The 16,514-nt window shown below is 34.8% G+C and overlaps 1 protein-coding gene across 2 annotated transcripts in view; it reads left to right on the forward strand.

The window, feature by feature from the left end:
* The window catches only part of LOC149065241 (serine/threonine-protein phosphatase 1 regulatory subunit 10-like), a 77,701-nt gene continuing 61,187 nt past the window's right edge, over positions 1-16,514 (forward strand). The window contains exon 1 of one of the 2 annotated variants that reach the window (XM_089254200.1): positions 1-492. The gene's annotated coding sequence lies outside the window, so the exon portion shown is untranslated. The remainder of the gene's footprint in view (positions 493-16,514) is intronic. The other variant, XM_089254201.1, reaches the window with a different exon arrangement.

The raw sequence follows: 16,514 nt of genomic DNA on the forward strand, positions 1-16,514 counted from the left end.
AACGACACGCGACCGTGTATTCACTCATTCGCCATTTCGTCCTCGTTCTCTACTTGTAAAATTGTCAGGTCGTCCGCGGATTCTTCGGAAAATAAAAAGATAAATTATCCGTGTTATTTAAATATTAAACATAACTCCTTTAAAAAAAGATTTATTAAATAAACATAAATATATCAAAAGGAATAAAGATTTAATCTTCGGAAATGAAATCTGAGCGAGATATAAACGCATTTTATCATTGAGAGTTGACCTCCATCCATCCCATAGAGAAAAGAGGAAAAAAAAAAAAAAATGGCGCTGGCCGCGGAAGCCTATTCCCGATGGAATCATTTCCTCGAAGCGTCCCTATAATTATTTCGCTCGTTGAAAAACAGCGTAATTAATTACATTTTATTTATTTTTAAGAAATTGTTAATGTATATTGTCAACGGGAGCCGATTCGATGAGGAGGAGGATTAATCATTCCCCGACGAAAACTTGTTTATAGGCAAGGTACGTTTACATATATCGTGAAATTATAGTCAATTTTTTTTTTTTTTGATTTGTATATGTTTATTACAGGTGATGGCTACGATATAGTCATAATGATAATTTTAATGACGCTAGAGGGTTAAATAAATCCTATGGTCATTGAAGCGGTGATCGTGTTACCCATGCCTGACCCACATACTGCAGGACCCCCCTCTGGGGTCTTTGACGCCCTACCTTCAAGACGGGCTTTTCACGGGCCCTTCAATTGTGTGGAAAACAAAAAGGTAAGAATCGTTCCGGGGGCCCTTACTCTTGTAAGTGGCCCCCCATGATGTTACGTTATCGATGAGCGCTAATTTACGGATTTGGGGTGGCTTTTGAGTTTTTACAAAGTTTTTCAGGGGCCCAACCCGAGGTGTGAAATATGTGTTGACATTTTTTTTTTGTTTCTTCGGTATTTTTTTCGATTATTTTTGTGTTAGGTGCTATTTCGACACCTCTATTGATCCAGTCGTTCAGGCGCTAATAGCCATATTGTCCGCATATAAATATAGCATAACTATCAACAAATATATTTTATATTTTGTTGATAGTTCTCACAATGTGTGGATTGTTTATTATAAAAATGGGTATGGGTGGTCGTGGGTTTTATTTTGTAGGGGAGGGCTGTGTAATGAGATCATATCCTGGTTCTTACGTGGTTTAGTCCGCCATATTGGTCGTGGGCGATGTGCGCTGTTGCTATGGGCTAATGCGATTTAGGTGAATTGTTTGTTTTTCCTGTTTTAATTTTAGAAGCTGCGTGGGCGGACACGTGAAGAGCCACCCCCCACAAAATAAGGATTTGTGTGGATGAACTAATGTGGTGTTATGCTCCCCCCCCCCCCAGACCTTGAAGTCTACCTTGCACTGAGAAGCTTTCGTGTTTATTTTTGTGATGAGTAAAATGCAGTATGACACTTTACACATAAGGGTGTTGAATGTGGTCTATAATGGATCTTAACCTCTTGTGTTCCTTGGACGCTTTGCGACAATAAAGGCTCAATTATACATTGGGCGAGTAAAGTAGCTGGGAAGCAAACTGGTTTCAACTAGCACAGCAAATTTTAGTTACATTGGACTAGTAAGCTAGCTTACTAGACGAGCGAGCAACTTGTTATCTTTCTCATTTTTTGTCTATTGTCTTCCTCTTTTGTTGTGAGCCAAAGTGAGGGGGGGAAAAAAGTAGCCACACCCATGTTGCATCAGAGATAACACGCTGGCGAGTAGCGAGGAAAGTACCCTACCCTTTAATTTTTCGCGCACTAGCAGAGTGAGTGGCTAGTTTACTTGATAACGCTATTACACTTCAAAATTAGTAGCAGCGAGTAAAACTGCAAGTGAGTAGTTAGTAAACTCGCCTAATGTGATTTGAGTCTTTAGATGACCAGGGACCCCCATTAGGGAATATTAAATTTGTTAAGGTTCAGTTACATTGAGCAAGTTTGCCAGCCATTCTTTGGCGAGCAAACTGATTTCACCTGACTCAGCTTCTCGGACTACTTCTATAATCACTCACTGGATGAAGGAGCAAATATTTTTTTTAAATTTTTCTCGTTTGTGAGCCAAAGCAAGAGGAAATTGTCACACCCATATTGCACCAGGAAATAAAAATGCATGTGAGTAGCGAGAAAAGTACCTCGTATTTCAATTTAGAACTAGCTAATGTTATCAGTGACTTCAGTAGCAACAAAGGGCTACCAAATATGTGCAATGTAATTGAGCCCTTATGTAAGAAGAATAGATTATTACGCTCAAGACCCCCATCGAGATGTCTCCCTCAGATGCGTATCCTCAGTCGAACCATCGCTTCAATGTGAAAGATCATCGAAAAAGTTTTTCTTGAAACAAACAAGTTATAGATGAAGTAATAACATTTATGAATGTGTATTCATGATATGATTTTTATTAGTTTTTCTATGAAGTTTTGCTGATGCAATGACACTTCATGTATGGTAGTAGGACTTGACAAATTGGGCACTAACTGACCGGACCTAACTGAGTTATCCAAAGTCCAGCATATTTCTTTTGCCTGAGCTACTAATTAGTTTTAGGAACCAGTATAAATTCTTTAGTCGCCACAACAACCTGGGATTTGTCAAGTCTTACATATATACAGTTGTATTTCGATTCAATGTCGTCATGACCATTTTGATTTTCCCATAAGTTATTTTTTGAAAAATTTGCGACACTGACAGCAGCATGAGTATTTACTAGTTTTGGTAACTCCTTTACAATTTCATATTTGTTCATTTATTTATTTTTTCATTGTTTTCTGGAAAGCAGCTGCCTTATAATCCCGAGATTAGTTTTTTGGTGATTTTTTTCTGTGCCAAATATGTCCTTCGATCCGACAAAAGTTGCCTAGGTCATACGAATGTAAAAAGAAAAAGCATAGAAAACACCACTATAATGCAAAAAATATTGATAAACAATTACTGGATAAAAATATTCTCCGGTGATTTCTGTGTTAAATAATTCTCTGCGTTAAAAATGATTTTTTTGTTAACGATAAATATATTTACACAAATAAATGAAATAACGATAGCTGTGTGTATAATTGTCTAGATCAGAGGTTCTCAAACTTTTTGTACCTGCGGTGTTCTTATGTCTTATTCAAATTCAAAGCTTAGCTGTGAGCTCCGCCGACTCCCCAGTGTTTTTTAACAAAGTATATTTTCGAGAAACCTTTGCCATGGTCACCGCTCCACAGTGCCTCTGACAAAGGTTGGAGGTGCAAAGTTTGGGAATCCCTGGTCTTCTGGTCTGATGGATACTTTGAAATCTTCCCATTTGACGCTCCTCTCTCCAAAAAGGCATTAAATTTATACATTTTTTGCTAAACAAGCCTCGTGGAACAAAAACAAAGTCAAATAAATTTTAAAATCTGGCTGCCTATTGTATTCTGGCAGAAAGCTCTTGACGTGCCACCAAAAGTTCTCGGTGTTGGTATGACATCCTGTTTCGGAGTGGAGCCCACAAAATCAATGCTGGTTAACTTTCAAATGCTTGTATCTTCTCTCCAGACAATTATAAGACTTCTAACAAAAATTAATTTTCCTACATTAGCTGTGGTAATTTTAGATGAGGCATATGGACCAGGGTTTAAGCTACGGTCACATTTTTTGCAAAATGCAAAAAAAGTAGTTGCTACTTTCGCAAAAATGCGTACAGGAGGTAAGCAACGAGTGGACATCCAATCATTACATTACATTAGCATTGTAGCATTTTGCTAAAGCTTTTCTCTCCATTTTCGTTTTTTTGTGCAAGGAATTTTTTATCCAGCTTAAACCCTGATATGGACATGTTAAAAAACTTTGTTTTCATCATGTATTATTTATTGTTTTTCAAGATGTGTTATTAGACTATTAGTTGAAGGGTATGGGGGTTGAATCTTAAGCAGGAACGTGGCAAGACGGGTACCCCATAAGGAGCGTCCACTGCTCTATATTATCTTGAAATTGATTCACACAAGGAAAAATAATCGCATAGTTTCTTGTGTGAGTCTATAAAAATAATTAGTTTGGTCCACCTCACCACTTTCAGTCTGTTATAATTTTAATAAATTTTCTATCACATATATCAGATTAAATATAATAAATTAATTTTGCATTCCTTTGAGGGATGTCAGTCTTGCCAATCGTAACGCTCTTATGACAGGTTTGTATCTGAGTTGACGTCACGTGGAGCTAATTCAATACAGCTACTATATATAGCCACATATCATTGTTTGGCATAATTCTGGCAGTATAACAAGTTTGCCATTATATTGTATCACAGTTTAATGTATGTAAGGCCTAGAAATTGAAGATGAGGTCACTGAAAATTTCAGGGTTAGAATGTTTATAGATCTTCAAATTAAAAACAAATGATTTGTTAGGTCTAATCAGGGTTGTTTGGTTTAAACCATAACATTTTAACCAAGTGGTTTTTTCAAAAATCAAATAAAAGTGGCCCAAATATATTTTTTTCTTTGAAAAATATTGTATTGGTTCATTATTCAAAATTTTTCATTCTTACCACATTTTATATTCTTGGGGGCATTCTGATTGCATAAGTTTTTTTTTCCAAAAAGTCTACAAAAGTGACCTGAATGTGTATATTTTCTTCATATAAAGTATCTTAGTTATAATGTTAATCTTCTGTATATCACTTTAATATATTAAAGTGATATACAGAAGCCAAAATTTCTCATTCTTACATTTTCCAACTTTTGGTTACATTCTGATGCTCTATCTTTAGCAAATTCATGAATAAGGATTGCATTACACATCTAACTGTAATGGTGCATTATCTCATAGGGTTTTTTTTCTTCACAAAGAAGCAGAAACAGCAGTAACACCATCATGCTAAGTGCAGGTGGTCTTGTAATCCAATAAAGACACCAGCTGTCCCTAAAGGACAAAGACCAGTGTACTAATAGCTACATTACCCTAGACATTTTCATTTTCTTTCCCATAAGAAGTAGCATCTCTTACTGTATATCATCCAGTCTTAATATTCAATAATTTTTTTTATACTTCCACCATCAAGTCCAGTTAATCAAGGTTTTACTGCATAGTAGTAACAGATTTACGGTAATAAAATCGGCTATATACAGGGTGATTATAATTTAGTGTTGCTTCGACAACTATACAATGAGAATTACTGGTCAGAATGACTTGAAAATTTGCATGGATAATTCTGAAGCAATGAAAATCTCTTTGGCAAAAGAAAAAGGTGCAAAATGTACAAGTAGATGATGCTGTACTTGGCCAGCAGGATAATACCATTTTGTGTAATCACATAATTTCGGCACTTTAACAACGTCAGTGTGTGGATAGCACAACTTTTATCAAGATGCACATTACAATACCAGCAAAGCAGCTGCTGAAGAACCATTTTGGCAATAACAGCATGACATGTCACCTGAAGCCTAGACATGACTAGCACCATCACAGTTCACCTGAACTTAACCCTTGTAACTTCTGGCTGTGGGGAAGGGGTACCTCAAAATGTTATGAACAGTGGTCGAATTGCAAGCACATCCACATCGTGATCATGGCATATTCTGATCTGTTGTCGAACAAGCATTTTTATGCTTTCACTTCATATCTAGAACACAGTGGATAACTTATTCAACATTTCTTAAGTAAGTTGTAGTTTTGTGTGTTCAATTACTCATTTTTGTGTTGTTTCCATGAATTATGAAATTGTGCAATGCTAATTAAGTTATCATTTTGCCCTGACTGGCTATCATTTCCATTCTGCAAGCAAATTTCCCATGTGTTGGACGAGTAGTGTCGATTTTACATTTTTAAATATTTTTTTCCCTTTGCCATTTAAAGTTCCATTTCTTCAGGAATATTCATGTAAATTTTCAACTCATTCTGACAACGGTACTTTTTTTAGTGTTTTGAAAGCAGAACTTTAGTTATAATCACCACATATATATATATATATAAAATCATTAATTAATCTGCATTATTTGTGCTTCATTAAATATATTCACCTAATTTTTAATATAGTTTTTGCAAAATATCTTGCTAATTAATCATACTGAAAGTAACTGAAGAAAACATCTTTATATTATATGATTAATAACATTAAAAGAATTTTCAAACACAAATTCATAGTTGCGCAAAAAATAATTAAATTGTAAAAGTGGATTTTTGTTAAAATGTAGGAAATATTTGTGGATTAATTAATATGGGAATAGTGTTAATTACATTAATAAACATTTTATTTTAATTATTAGAAGTCGGAATGATTTTTCAGGAATTTTATTTTTAATGTTAATTCTATTTAAACCAAAAAAAACCGGTTTAAACAAAAAGACCCAGGTTTTTTTTAAAAACAAACTGGCTTTTTACCAACCCTGGGCCTAATTATAAATTACTGGTTAATCAAATGGTTAAAATAATTGGAATTATAAGTTAATTTGCTTCATTTTTATCAAACAAAATTTTTAATATTCAATTTGCGGACCTCAATTTGGTAGACCTTATTATAAGGCAGAGGATACTTATACGGAACCAGATGTTTGGTCAATACACTTGCAATGACATTATGCTCTTTGTCTGATCTCTTAGACACACTTGACATGGGGCGTTCAGTCCACGCACGACAGATTTGATTGTCACCTTGTTGGCTTGCCATCTTTTGAAAGTAACAAAACAAATTAATGCAGTGAGATTTTATTTTTTTGGCATGACGTGTCCCATGGGGCCAGTGGGTGTTTCGTTTGCTGCTCCATGCATCAAGTGCATAATGACTCTTCATCTCTAAACATAAGTAATTCGAAATGAAATCGCTTAAGTAACCGTCCGGAGATGATTAGACTTGATATCAGCTTTGAATACAAGTAAAAAACAAAGAAATATACTGATTATCATCTGAAAAATTAAAAGAGGGAAAAAGTTTTCATTGGGATTTCAGCTATTAACCTTTGTAATATATCAACTGGACAAACAATGAATGCTCTCGCTGGAGTCTGTTATATATATCTATTCTTGAATATCCACTTGTCATTAGTGTGCATTCGCTTTAAGAATGAACGCATGGAAATTACATTTTTTGTTCTGCTGTGCACAGAGTAAACATCTGGCTTTGTATACATATTCAAAACATTATTATGAATGTCTTTTTTTCCCCTAAAATTAATCATATAAATCAGCATTTCTCAACCTATGGTCCACGACAATGGCATAGGTAGTCTACAGACAGAAGACTTGGTAATTCGGCTCTAACTGATTTATTTTTTGTAAATGATAATACCCGTATGGGTTCAAATAAAAATTGTATCTTCATATTTAGGTTCGCCATACATAATCAAGGAAAATGTTGTAAATTTTGATTCCCTAAGTACAGGACGCTAATCGTAGTCAAAAGATGCAAATTTATGACAAGTTGGCTAATTCCAGCAGAAATGGGTGAAGGGAAGGAGGCAGAGTTACAAAATCGTAGTAAATAAAAATTTATTTGTGAAGACACTCACATGGCTACATGACCATATTTCAGTTAAAAAAATAAATGCAGCGGAGATCTTAAATACGGTAAAATACAGGACGTCACCAATTGTTATCACAAACTTTTTTATAAATGGACAAAATTCCCATATTGTAATTGAAATCCCTGAAAAATTGAGAAAAAACGTTGAACTCAACAAACATGCAAGATGAATAGTTGTAATTACAGGTACAATTTATCATAATTAGTTATGAAAACATTTATTCACGATTTTAGTAAACAATACACATTCAAGTAAGCATTGCTAAATAAAATGGGACAAATGTATAAAACAATTCGGAACATATGTGGTCCGTCAAATTGTTTCAGACATTTTACTTGTCCTTGGGTTCAGGAAGGTTGAGAAACGCTGATATAAATGTTTTAGATAGTGATATTTCACAGTACAGCAAAACCCAGGGCTTGACAAATCTTTCAGGTTGCCACTGCGACTAGAACATTGGCTCCTATTTTATTTTTATGTATCGTAAGTGAGCAGAGGAGAGCACAAATTTATTGGATATTGGGTTAGTGTGTGTGGTAGCATAGAAAGAGTCCCCTGCACGTGTAATTACAATGCTTACGTTGTTAGTTGTATCAGAAATTAGAGCACAGTGTTCGGTAGCTACGAGTAAAAGATGTCACGAGGAGTGCAGCTTTTGTAGAAACTGTTCCGCCAAATAACTTAACTTCTGTATTGTAAAACTGAAATCATGCCTTTAAATGAAACCATTTTTTTTTAAAATACGGTAATAAATTCTTCACTTTCAGATTTTTCTAATTATAGAAATTTATTAATTTCTTGATGCAGATTCAATATTAATGTCACATTTTTGTCTCGGGTTGGAAAAGAAATATTAAAATTTATGAAAAGTAATTATTAATGGTTTCTAAACAACAAAATTCAAATTCCAGTGGAAAAATATATTTTCTGTAAAATCATGGCTAAAAACTTCCATTTTCCAGTATTTCATTTATGTGAACAAAGCTAAGTTGTACAACTGTCCCTAAAGCAAAATATGCCAAAAACTGTGTATGTGAAGAACAGAGAAATTTGTGCTTCTATAAAATAATATTGGGAAGAATTTTAAGAAAAATGGAAAAGATTATAGGAATTCTTACCGCAGAACAAAGCAGAACGTTGTTTTGGGGACAGTTGTCAGCACTGATCACATATAGCAGATGGCAAGAGAAAAAAATTGGAAATTTATTTTTCGAAGAAAAAATATTTTTTACATCGAAATACTCAGATTGCCTGATTGAAAAAAGTATAGATCACCTCGTCAGTTTTGAAAATACTTCTGTTTTTTTTTAAATAAAAAGTTATGAAGAAAAATTAACCAATAATCCTTAAAAAACGAAGATTAAAGAGATGGAAAAACATATATGCTTATAGAATGGTATTCAAATCCATAATCTTCATATTTGGGAGCTCTGTTTTACTGGCTACGCCACAGCTTAAGGTTCATTCAAGTATTATGCCAGCATCGATGGGGGGTAGGGGATTCTTATGTCATCAACCACTCTTTATGAAAATATAAAATATTCTTAATGGCATCTTACTCGTTGTGCCAAAAATGACTATCGGATCCTTCTCAGATTACTTAAGTAATCTGGGAATGGGCTGTGGGTAACTTGAGTACTAAACTGAGTAACTGCACTGGGTGCTGTTTAACTGTTCTAAAACTGCCATGTGTCACTCAAGGGAACTCTAAATGTGCCGCAGATTGCTTAAGTGTTTTAGAGCTGTGGCACGGGTCACTAAGTGATCTTAAAATGTGGCACCGGCTGCTTAAATGCTCTGGAATTATGCCATGGCTCATTTAAGTGATCTGTAAATGTGCTGCTTAGTTCATTTAAAAAAAAATTAGGTTTCAGCTGACAGGTCACATCAGATAACCCTCTGGGCCAAATTTGGTCCACGGGCCAGGGTTTATCATATATGACTTAGAGGGTGGAATGAATGAATTTCTTTAAAGAAATTTTTCCCTCACACATCTGATCCCACCAATATGTGTTAGGAGGCAGTGGGCAGAGCTGATGATGGAATTTTGCTGACAAGGGGAGGGGGGGGGGCAAAAATGGCTTAAAAATAGCTGACATAATACTTGAATGACCTCTTATATGAAATTTCTGTTCTAATTCAATGTATCAATTGTCTCAAGCTTAAAAAATAAAACCATTTAACTTTGCCAACTTTTTATTTGATACCAATGTCTAGGAATGTAACCTGTTTATAGATGTCCCAGACATATCAAACAATACACTATTTCAGACTGATTTTCTCGGGGAATGGGGGGAAATATTTGACACTTACGAAATTTTGCAGGTGCCTTAATTCTTTATTTGTCAAGCCCTAATAAAAAAACCTATTAATCATTGTAACAAAAACAAGCAAGCATCAGAAAATCAATTTCTGAATTAACAAATGTTTATCAATTTGAGTTGTAGCCTCCCTGCAGAATGTTTTGCATTGCTCTGTGATAAAAATTCCCACAATAGTAGAGAAAACAAATCTTTTTCCTGAAGGATTTTTTTGTGATGCATGTCAGTTCCTGATACATTCTGCTTTTGGGAAAGTTACAGTATCATTTGTAGAAATTATAATTAAATATTTAATATATATCATAAGCAGGGGGTCTGTCCATCCAGAATTTGGGTCAGTTTTCCAGAGTTTTCACAAAATTCTAGATCTGAAAAACGGACCCTTCACAAAATAAAAAGGAAACGATTTCATTTTTTTTGTGATAGATTATTTTGCTTCCCATAAAAAATTATGTTTCATAAAAAATAAGGAAAATTTCACAAAAACAAGACAAAATCTGGACAGACTCCTGATAGGGCTTGACATTAGTGACACCTTAGCAATTAGAAAATCCATATTGGCACCTAAAACCCTCAAAACACACACACATTTTCATGTTGGAGGACTTGATGTCGCAAAATAAAATTAAGGGTTCGCAGCAAGAAGGTGGTTAGCGTTATTTTTGGTACTTTTGGAAAAATTGAAAAGAAAAAACTGAATTGGATTTTGTGCTTTGAAGTGAAGTCTACGCACTTAGGAACTAGCTGCTGAAGTTACCTTCTCGCTCCAAACAAAGGTTTTTTTTACAAGAAAGTGTAGTTGACTCAAAAATAAAGCTAACCTTCTTCTTGCTGCCATTCTATTGTTATTCTTCGACTAATTTACAGGTTACATAATTTCAGTGCACAAATTTTTTTTTTTAGTTGGCATGGTGACTGAAATTGGTCATGTCCTGCTATATCACTAGAAATGGACAAATATTCGGCCGAGTATGTGAATCTAAGCACAATCTAATTTTAATAAATTATTTGAAATGTTTAAATTTATGAATTAATGATAGTGTTTAAATATATAAGTTGAAATGTTATAAACTTGAAATGTTTTACTGAAAGTGAACATTTCGTCAAATAAAAAAAATACCTAGTTCCTATGGGGGAATTAGGCCATTGCCTAAATTTTTTTCTGTTTCGGAAAGCCCTATTTCTACCATAAATCGTGGTTTGTTGAATATGTCTGATACTAAATCTGAAAATTAGACTGCAAAGTATTTTTATATTTCATAGTGTTTAAAATCTGAATAGACAAAGCAAAAAAATGAATTCCACAGTATAACATCATTTAATACAGAAGTGACACCGTACATCCTCACTCTCTGAACATGCAAGAAAAAAAAAGTCTGTTAAGAGCCAGGGCTAGTAAGTTTTCACTAGTGGGAAAAAAACCACCCAGCAAAAATAGAACAAATTTAAAATTTGAACTATAATTTTTATGGAACTAGATTCAGGGAATATTAACGTGTTCTGCGAAGGTGTAATTTTTAAACTGGAATTTTTCCCTGTAATCAGTGATTTTTCTTTTGATCAGACAAAAGGGTTTGGAATAAATATAAATACAAACTTTCTGCCAAGAATTGTTTGTAAATAGTGTTTTCTCACATTTTCTTGAAATTCTTCTAGATTGTTCTGCAGTAGCAGTGATTGTTCAGCAGTGTGCAAATTTAGACATATTTTGATTTTGGGCGAGAAATGTTTTGTTCAAAAACTTTAAACAAATACGAAAGGTCAACTGATAATAAAAAGCCCTCGCAAGTATACACCTCTTCAATAAAATTGGTTGGAAAAAATTAAATGGAGGATAAAAAAAAAAACTAAAGTTATGGTTTCCAACAACTATTGATTGTATAACATCAACAATGTCTTTTCAACTGTTTTGCTACTGTCCTGGCAAGAACCTAACTCTGGTTAGAGCGAAAAGTAAATTTATGTATCGTTATCGAATTCCTGGGTGAAAAAAAAAGTTTTGTCTTTGAAACCTAATATTTTATTCTGCCCCGTCCTGATTTTTTAATGGCATGTTGGCTAATACAGTATATTCAGGACTCTTTTTTTTGGTAAAATATCCTACATTCTCGGTTTTGTCTTTTTAGATTTTGTCCTACTTTTCTTAACAAATCCTATCAATAAAATTAATGTTTTAATTGATGAGGAAATTATTGATGTATTGCAGATCACAATTGATTCTGGCAAAGCGGAAATTATAGTTCTAAAGTTTATTGGGGGGGGGTGGTGAATGTGAACCACATTTGGTTTATTAATTTTTGAATTTAATTTTGAAGGTTTAACAAGTAGAGTAGTCATTAATAACTTCTGCTGTCTGGGTGAAAAAAAGAAATTTGTATTTTGTACTTTTCATGGTCTTGGCAGAGCCGTCGTAAAGATATGTCTATTCTTTAAAAAAAAGATAGACAACCGACTGTGCTTTTGAAAATGGTCTTGAAAGAGTGTCATTCTTGAAAAACTTATAATAATTTGCCGTGTATTGGCAGAGTTGACAGACACGACTGTGGAAGGCTCCAAAAAAGAATGTAGCGTATTATTGTGAGGAGACAAAAGAATTTGTGGTTGCTAGTGCCCTGTTTTGGCCAAAAAAATTGTTTGTAACCAAGTCATGTCTGTCATTTTGCTTTGGCTTGAGTCAATCTTATAAGATACCAAAGTAGTGCTTAGTGCTATATATAAAAAAAAAATTGATTTTAAAATTATATGTTATGATTATGCTGTCGGGGTGGGGTATCCTTCCGTCTTACATTTTCTTATTTTTTGAGTGGGAGCCGTGAGTATATTGATTATCTCAATGTTTTTGTTGTACTGAACAAGTTAGTAATTCAGAAGGATGCTACATGCACTATTAAAATATGTTAAAATGAATTTAAATTTTCCATAATTATTGTTGGGTTGCCTACAAGCATGGAAGTTTTACCTTGTTTTGTATTTGTTAGTCCACATTGTATATGCTTGGGACTCTTTCTTGTCAGATTCATGGCTGTCAAGAGACTTCACTGGTTGTGATCAGAGCAAGAACTTTTTGGTATGTGAATATATTTCATGTACTTCTGGATTCTCCCGAGCTATATACTGCCTCATTATTTATCTTCCAATTTGTTATCCTTACCACATTATATGGAAGCTTTGCAAAGTAACGAAATTTACCTCAAAGCTATAAAGGAATCTGGCTTTACGGGAGTTGCTAGAGAACTATTCACATTAATTAAATGCTCAAAGCGTGCGTTTTATTGTTTTACCCAAAAAGTGTTTCCTGAAGTGAACGATCTTGTCATTTTTTGGGATGCTGACCTTGTGGGGGGGGGGGGGTATACTATCCACCCATTAAATAGGCTGGCTTAGTATAGAAATGCAGCGATGAAATCAATAATTTTCGGAGACTATATTTTTTTCTGCTGCTCAAAATATTTGGGCTTTTAAATCTCAGGAGTGGGTCTTCAAATCGGGAAAGTCTCAAAAGATTAATCGGTAACGAATGTTTGGTTCTTAAGGAAGTTTGGTCCTCCCTCTAACTGATGTGGAAATAGTTTTGTTCATACGCACGTGCAAAAGAATATTTTGAGTGTTATTTATGATCAACTAACATAATTGGTATATAATCCATGGTTTCGCACTAGAAAAACATTACTTATTGTGGGGTATAAACTCAAGATTGTTTAAAACTTGTGCACTTTAGAAACTTTGTTTTTCTGAACATTGTTTTCAGTGGCGGTCAAAAAATCGAATAGAATGTTTGGTTTCATTCTTAAAATCTTCACATTCTCCTAAAGCAGCGGTTCTCAACTGGTGCTCCGCTGAGCCCTTGGGCTCTCTCTAGGGGCTCTGTGGCCGCTCGAGGAAAATTAAAAAACAGTAAAATTTAAAAAAATATTTTGAAATAGTAAAAATAAATCGAACTTTTCTTTGATTAACTTGGCCTACGGAGCTCGCCACAGAAATTTTTTACTTAAAAGGCTGCGTGAGTCAAAAAAGGTTGAGAACCGCTGTCCTAAAGTGATACTTCCACTTTTCTGAGGCTTAGTTCTGGATTGGAGTATGTTGTCAGGTTTCAGAGACTATACTTACAGAGGGACATTGACTGATGGATAAAATAGGCCGTGAGTTGAATGCCAGCCCAGTTTCCAGATTGGTAAGAGACAATGTTATGTTGTAGTATTGCGGGGAGTTTTTCTCTAAGGGAGGGTTGAGAATAAATGAATAGCTTGTCTGGGGGGGGGGGGGGTCGTGAATTCTAACATGCTTAAAAAGAAATATTATAAACATATTGGGATGAATCGAGAAGCTATACTTGGATGAGATAACCATAATTTTTTATGGGCAGATATTTTTATTTTATAATTATTTGGTTTTATTACTCTTATTGGGTTGCTGTATTTTTGATATAGTTTAGATCATAGTTTCCTAACCTTTTTCCCCCCTTCAGAAATTCCCTCTCCCCCCCCCCCATGCAATCTAACCCATGGGATCCTGTGTTATATCCGTAGCTTCTACCGCCCCCTGGGACATCCCATCGCCCCCAAGGGGATGTTAACGCACACGTTGGAAATCACTGGTTTAGATATATTTGGCATCCATATTTTTCGTAGGCATCTTTTTTAGCCATCTGTCGGTTGTGGCCTTTGTATTTAATGTAGTTTTTGTTGAAAGAGTCCACAGTCTTGGGAGGGACTGCAGGGTTTAAGCTACCCCATCATCGCCACAGTGGTGGTCGGCTGAAGTTTGTTTTCGGTGATTCTGAACTTCGAGGCGCAATCGTTTCAATGGGGAGATTGGCTCGAAGCCAATCTCCCCATTGAAAAGTCTCGCCACAGAGAGCAACAGGCCTACAACGATACAATTACTCAATCATTACATTTCACTCATAGCTAGAAAAAAAACTGACAGATGGCAGCACTACACAAACAAACTTCATGTCAGGTTTCACTACACATACACACACATTTTAACGTGTACCAATTGGTTAGAGGTTCCACATAGCAATATGAAGTGCATGTCTGGTTTTGTAGTAGTAGGGTTTAAGCTATGGTCACATTTTTTGTTAAATGCGAAAGAAAATCTTATGAAAGAAGTAGTAGTTACTTTCGTAAAAATGTTTACAGGAGGTACCAAACAAAAATGCATCCAACCATAAATCATTAGCATTTTGCCAGAGTCCCCTTCCACCATTTTCATTTTTTTGCTAAAGAAATTTTTTATCTAGCTGTAACCCTGGGTGGGGGGAGGCTGATATTGGTTTGTTACCAGAACTTTTTCGGGGGGGGGGGAAGAATCAAACATGTTTGCTGCCCTCTTTGCTCTGTAAAAAGGGTTCATATCTGTAAAATATCGTAAAAAAACTATAGATACTGCCAAATAGGAACGAGGATTTCTTGGAAAAGGGTATTGCTACGACCTTATTGTAACTTTTTCTAATGCTTCCAGAAACATAACTGTGCATCGTAGAAAGCCATGGGTACAAAGCTCAGTTGTCATTTTATCAAGTTGACTTCAATTAGGAATGGCAGATGATGCACGTGTATATTTTGATTTTCCACGTGGGTATTTTTATTTGAAAACAATGTGTTGCAAGAAAACTTGTGGGCGGATCGTCAGTAGGCTGATTGGATCGAAGCAGTTAAAAGTGACCTGTATAAATCGTGGTGCCAACTTTGCGACAAAACTCACAACATTGGCAGATAAGTTATCCAGAACCCTACCGAGCATGTGAAATCAGGAGTTCAGTGAACAACCCCTGATAGCTAAACTTCTCAGTTCTAGCGCTTACGCGAGTGCAAGCCAACTGTAAAGAATTTTGATGCAGTGAAACCAACTACATTTTTAATTGGGTTGCTATATTTTTGAAATATATGACATTCATATTTTTATGGGCATCTTTTTATCAGCCACCTCGTTGGGCATTTTGCCTGTTGTGGCGTTGTATTTGTACATCTTTGACTAATTATGTCACAAAGGAAACAACTTTTAGGGTTTAAATCTTGTGGGCATTGAAATTGCAGAAAAAGGAAATCTGTCATTTCCTAATTGTTCCATTTTTCTCCATAAGCTAAATACGTGTAAAAAAATCTAAGATTATGATGTCATTGATATTGTAATTGAAATTATTAATTTTATAATTAATTTTTTGTAAATTTTAATTTATATAAATTTTTTGATTTAAAAAACCCCTGGAAGTTTTTGAAAATTTGACTGGAAAACCTGGGAAAGTCAAATTTTTTTACGGAAATGAGTATGAACCCAGTGTAAAAGTCTATTCTATAATTTTGTTTCCTTGAAATTCACTGCATGTGGCAGTTCTTCTTTTTTGTTTTATCTAGTTCTAGCCCCAAGTCGAATTGAAAAGGGTTAGGCGTTAGCTAAATTTCTTGAGGTTGAAAAAAATTTTCTTGGACTGAGAAAGAGAGACCTTGAAGTTGGTAACCTTGTTTCCATATTTGAAAAAATTCTGATATGAATTCTGAAAATTGAACCAATGCCACCTGCTTTAATGGTAGCTGCGAACGGATAAAATGCATGACATTTGGTTGGAAATTCGAAAGCTGAAAATAATCTGGTTCCCTAAAGTTACCCCTGGCTATGATACATATCTACTTCTAGAAATTTACTTGAGCAAGTTCTCAAAGGTGTTGGGAACGGTACCCAATAATTTAAAA

The sequence above is a fragment of the Pholcus phalangioides genome, unplaced genomic scaffold, assembly GCF_987345545.1.
Source record: "Pholcus phalangioides strain wild (caught in Gottingen) unplaced genomic scaffold, Ppha-v1.0 ptg000040l_1, whole genome shotgun sequence".
Classification (NCBI taxonomy): Eukaryota; Metazoa; Arthropoda; class Arachnida; order Araneae; family Pholcidae; genus Pholcus; species Pholcus phalangioides.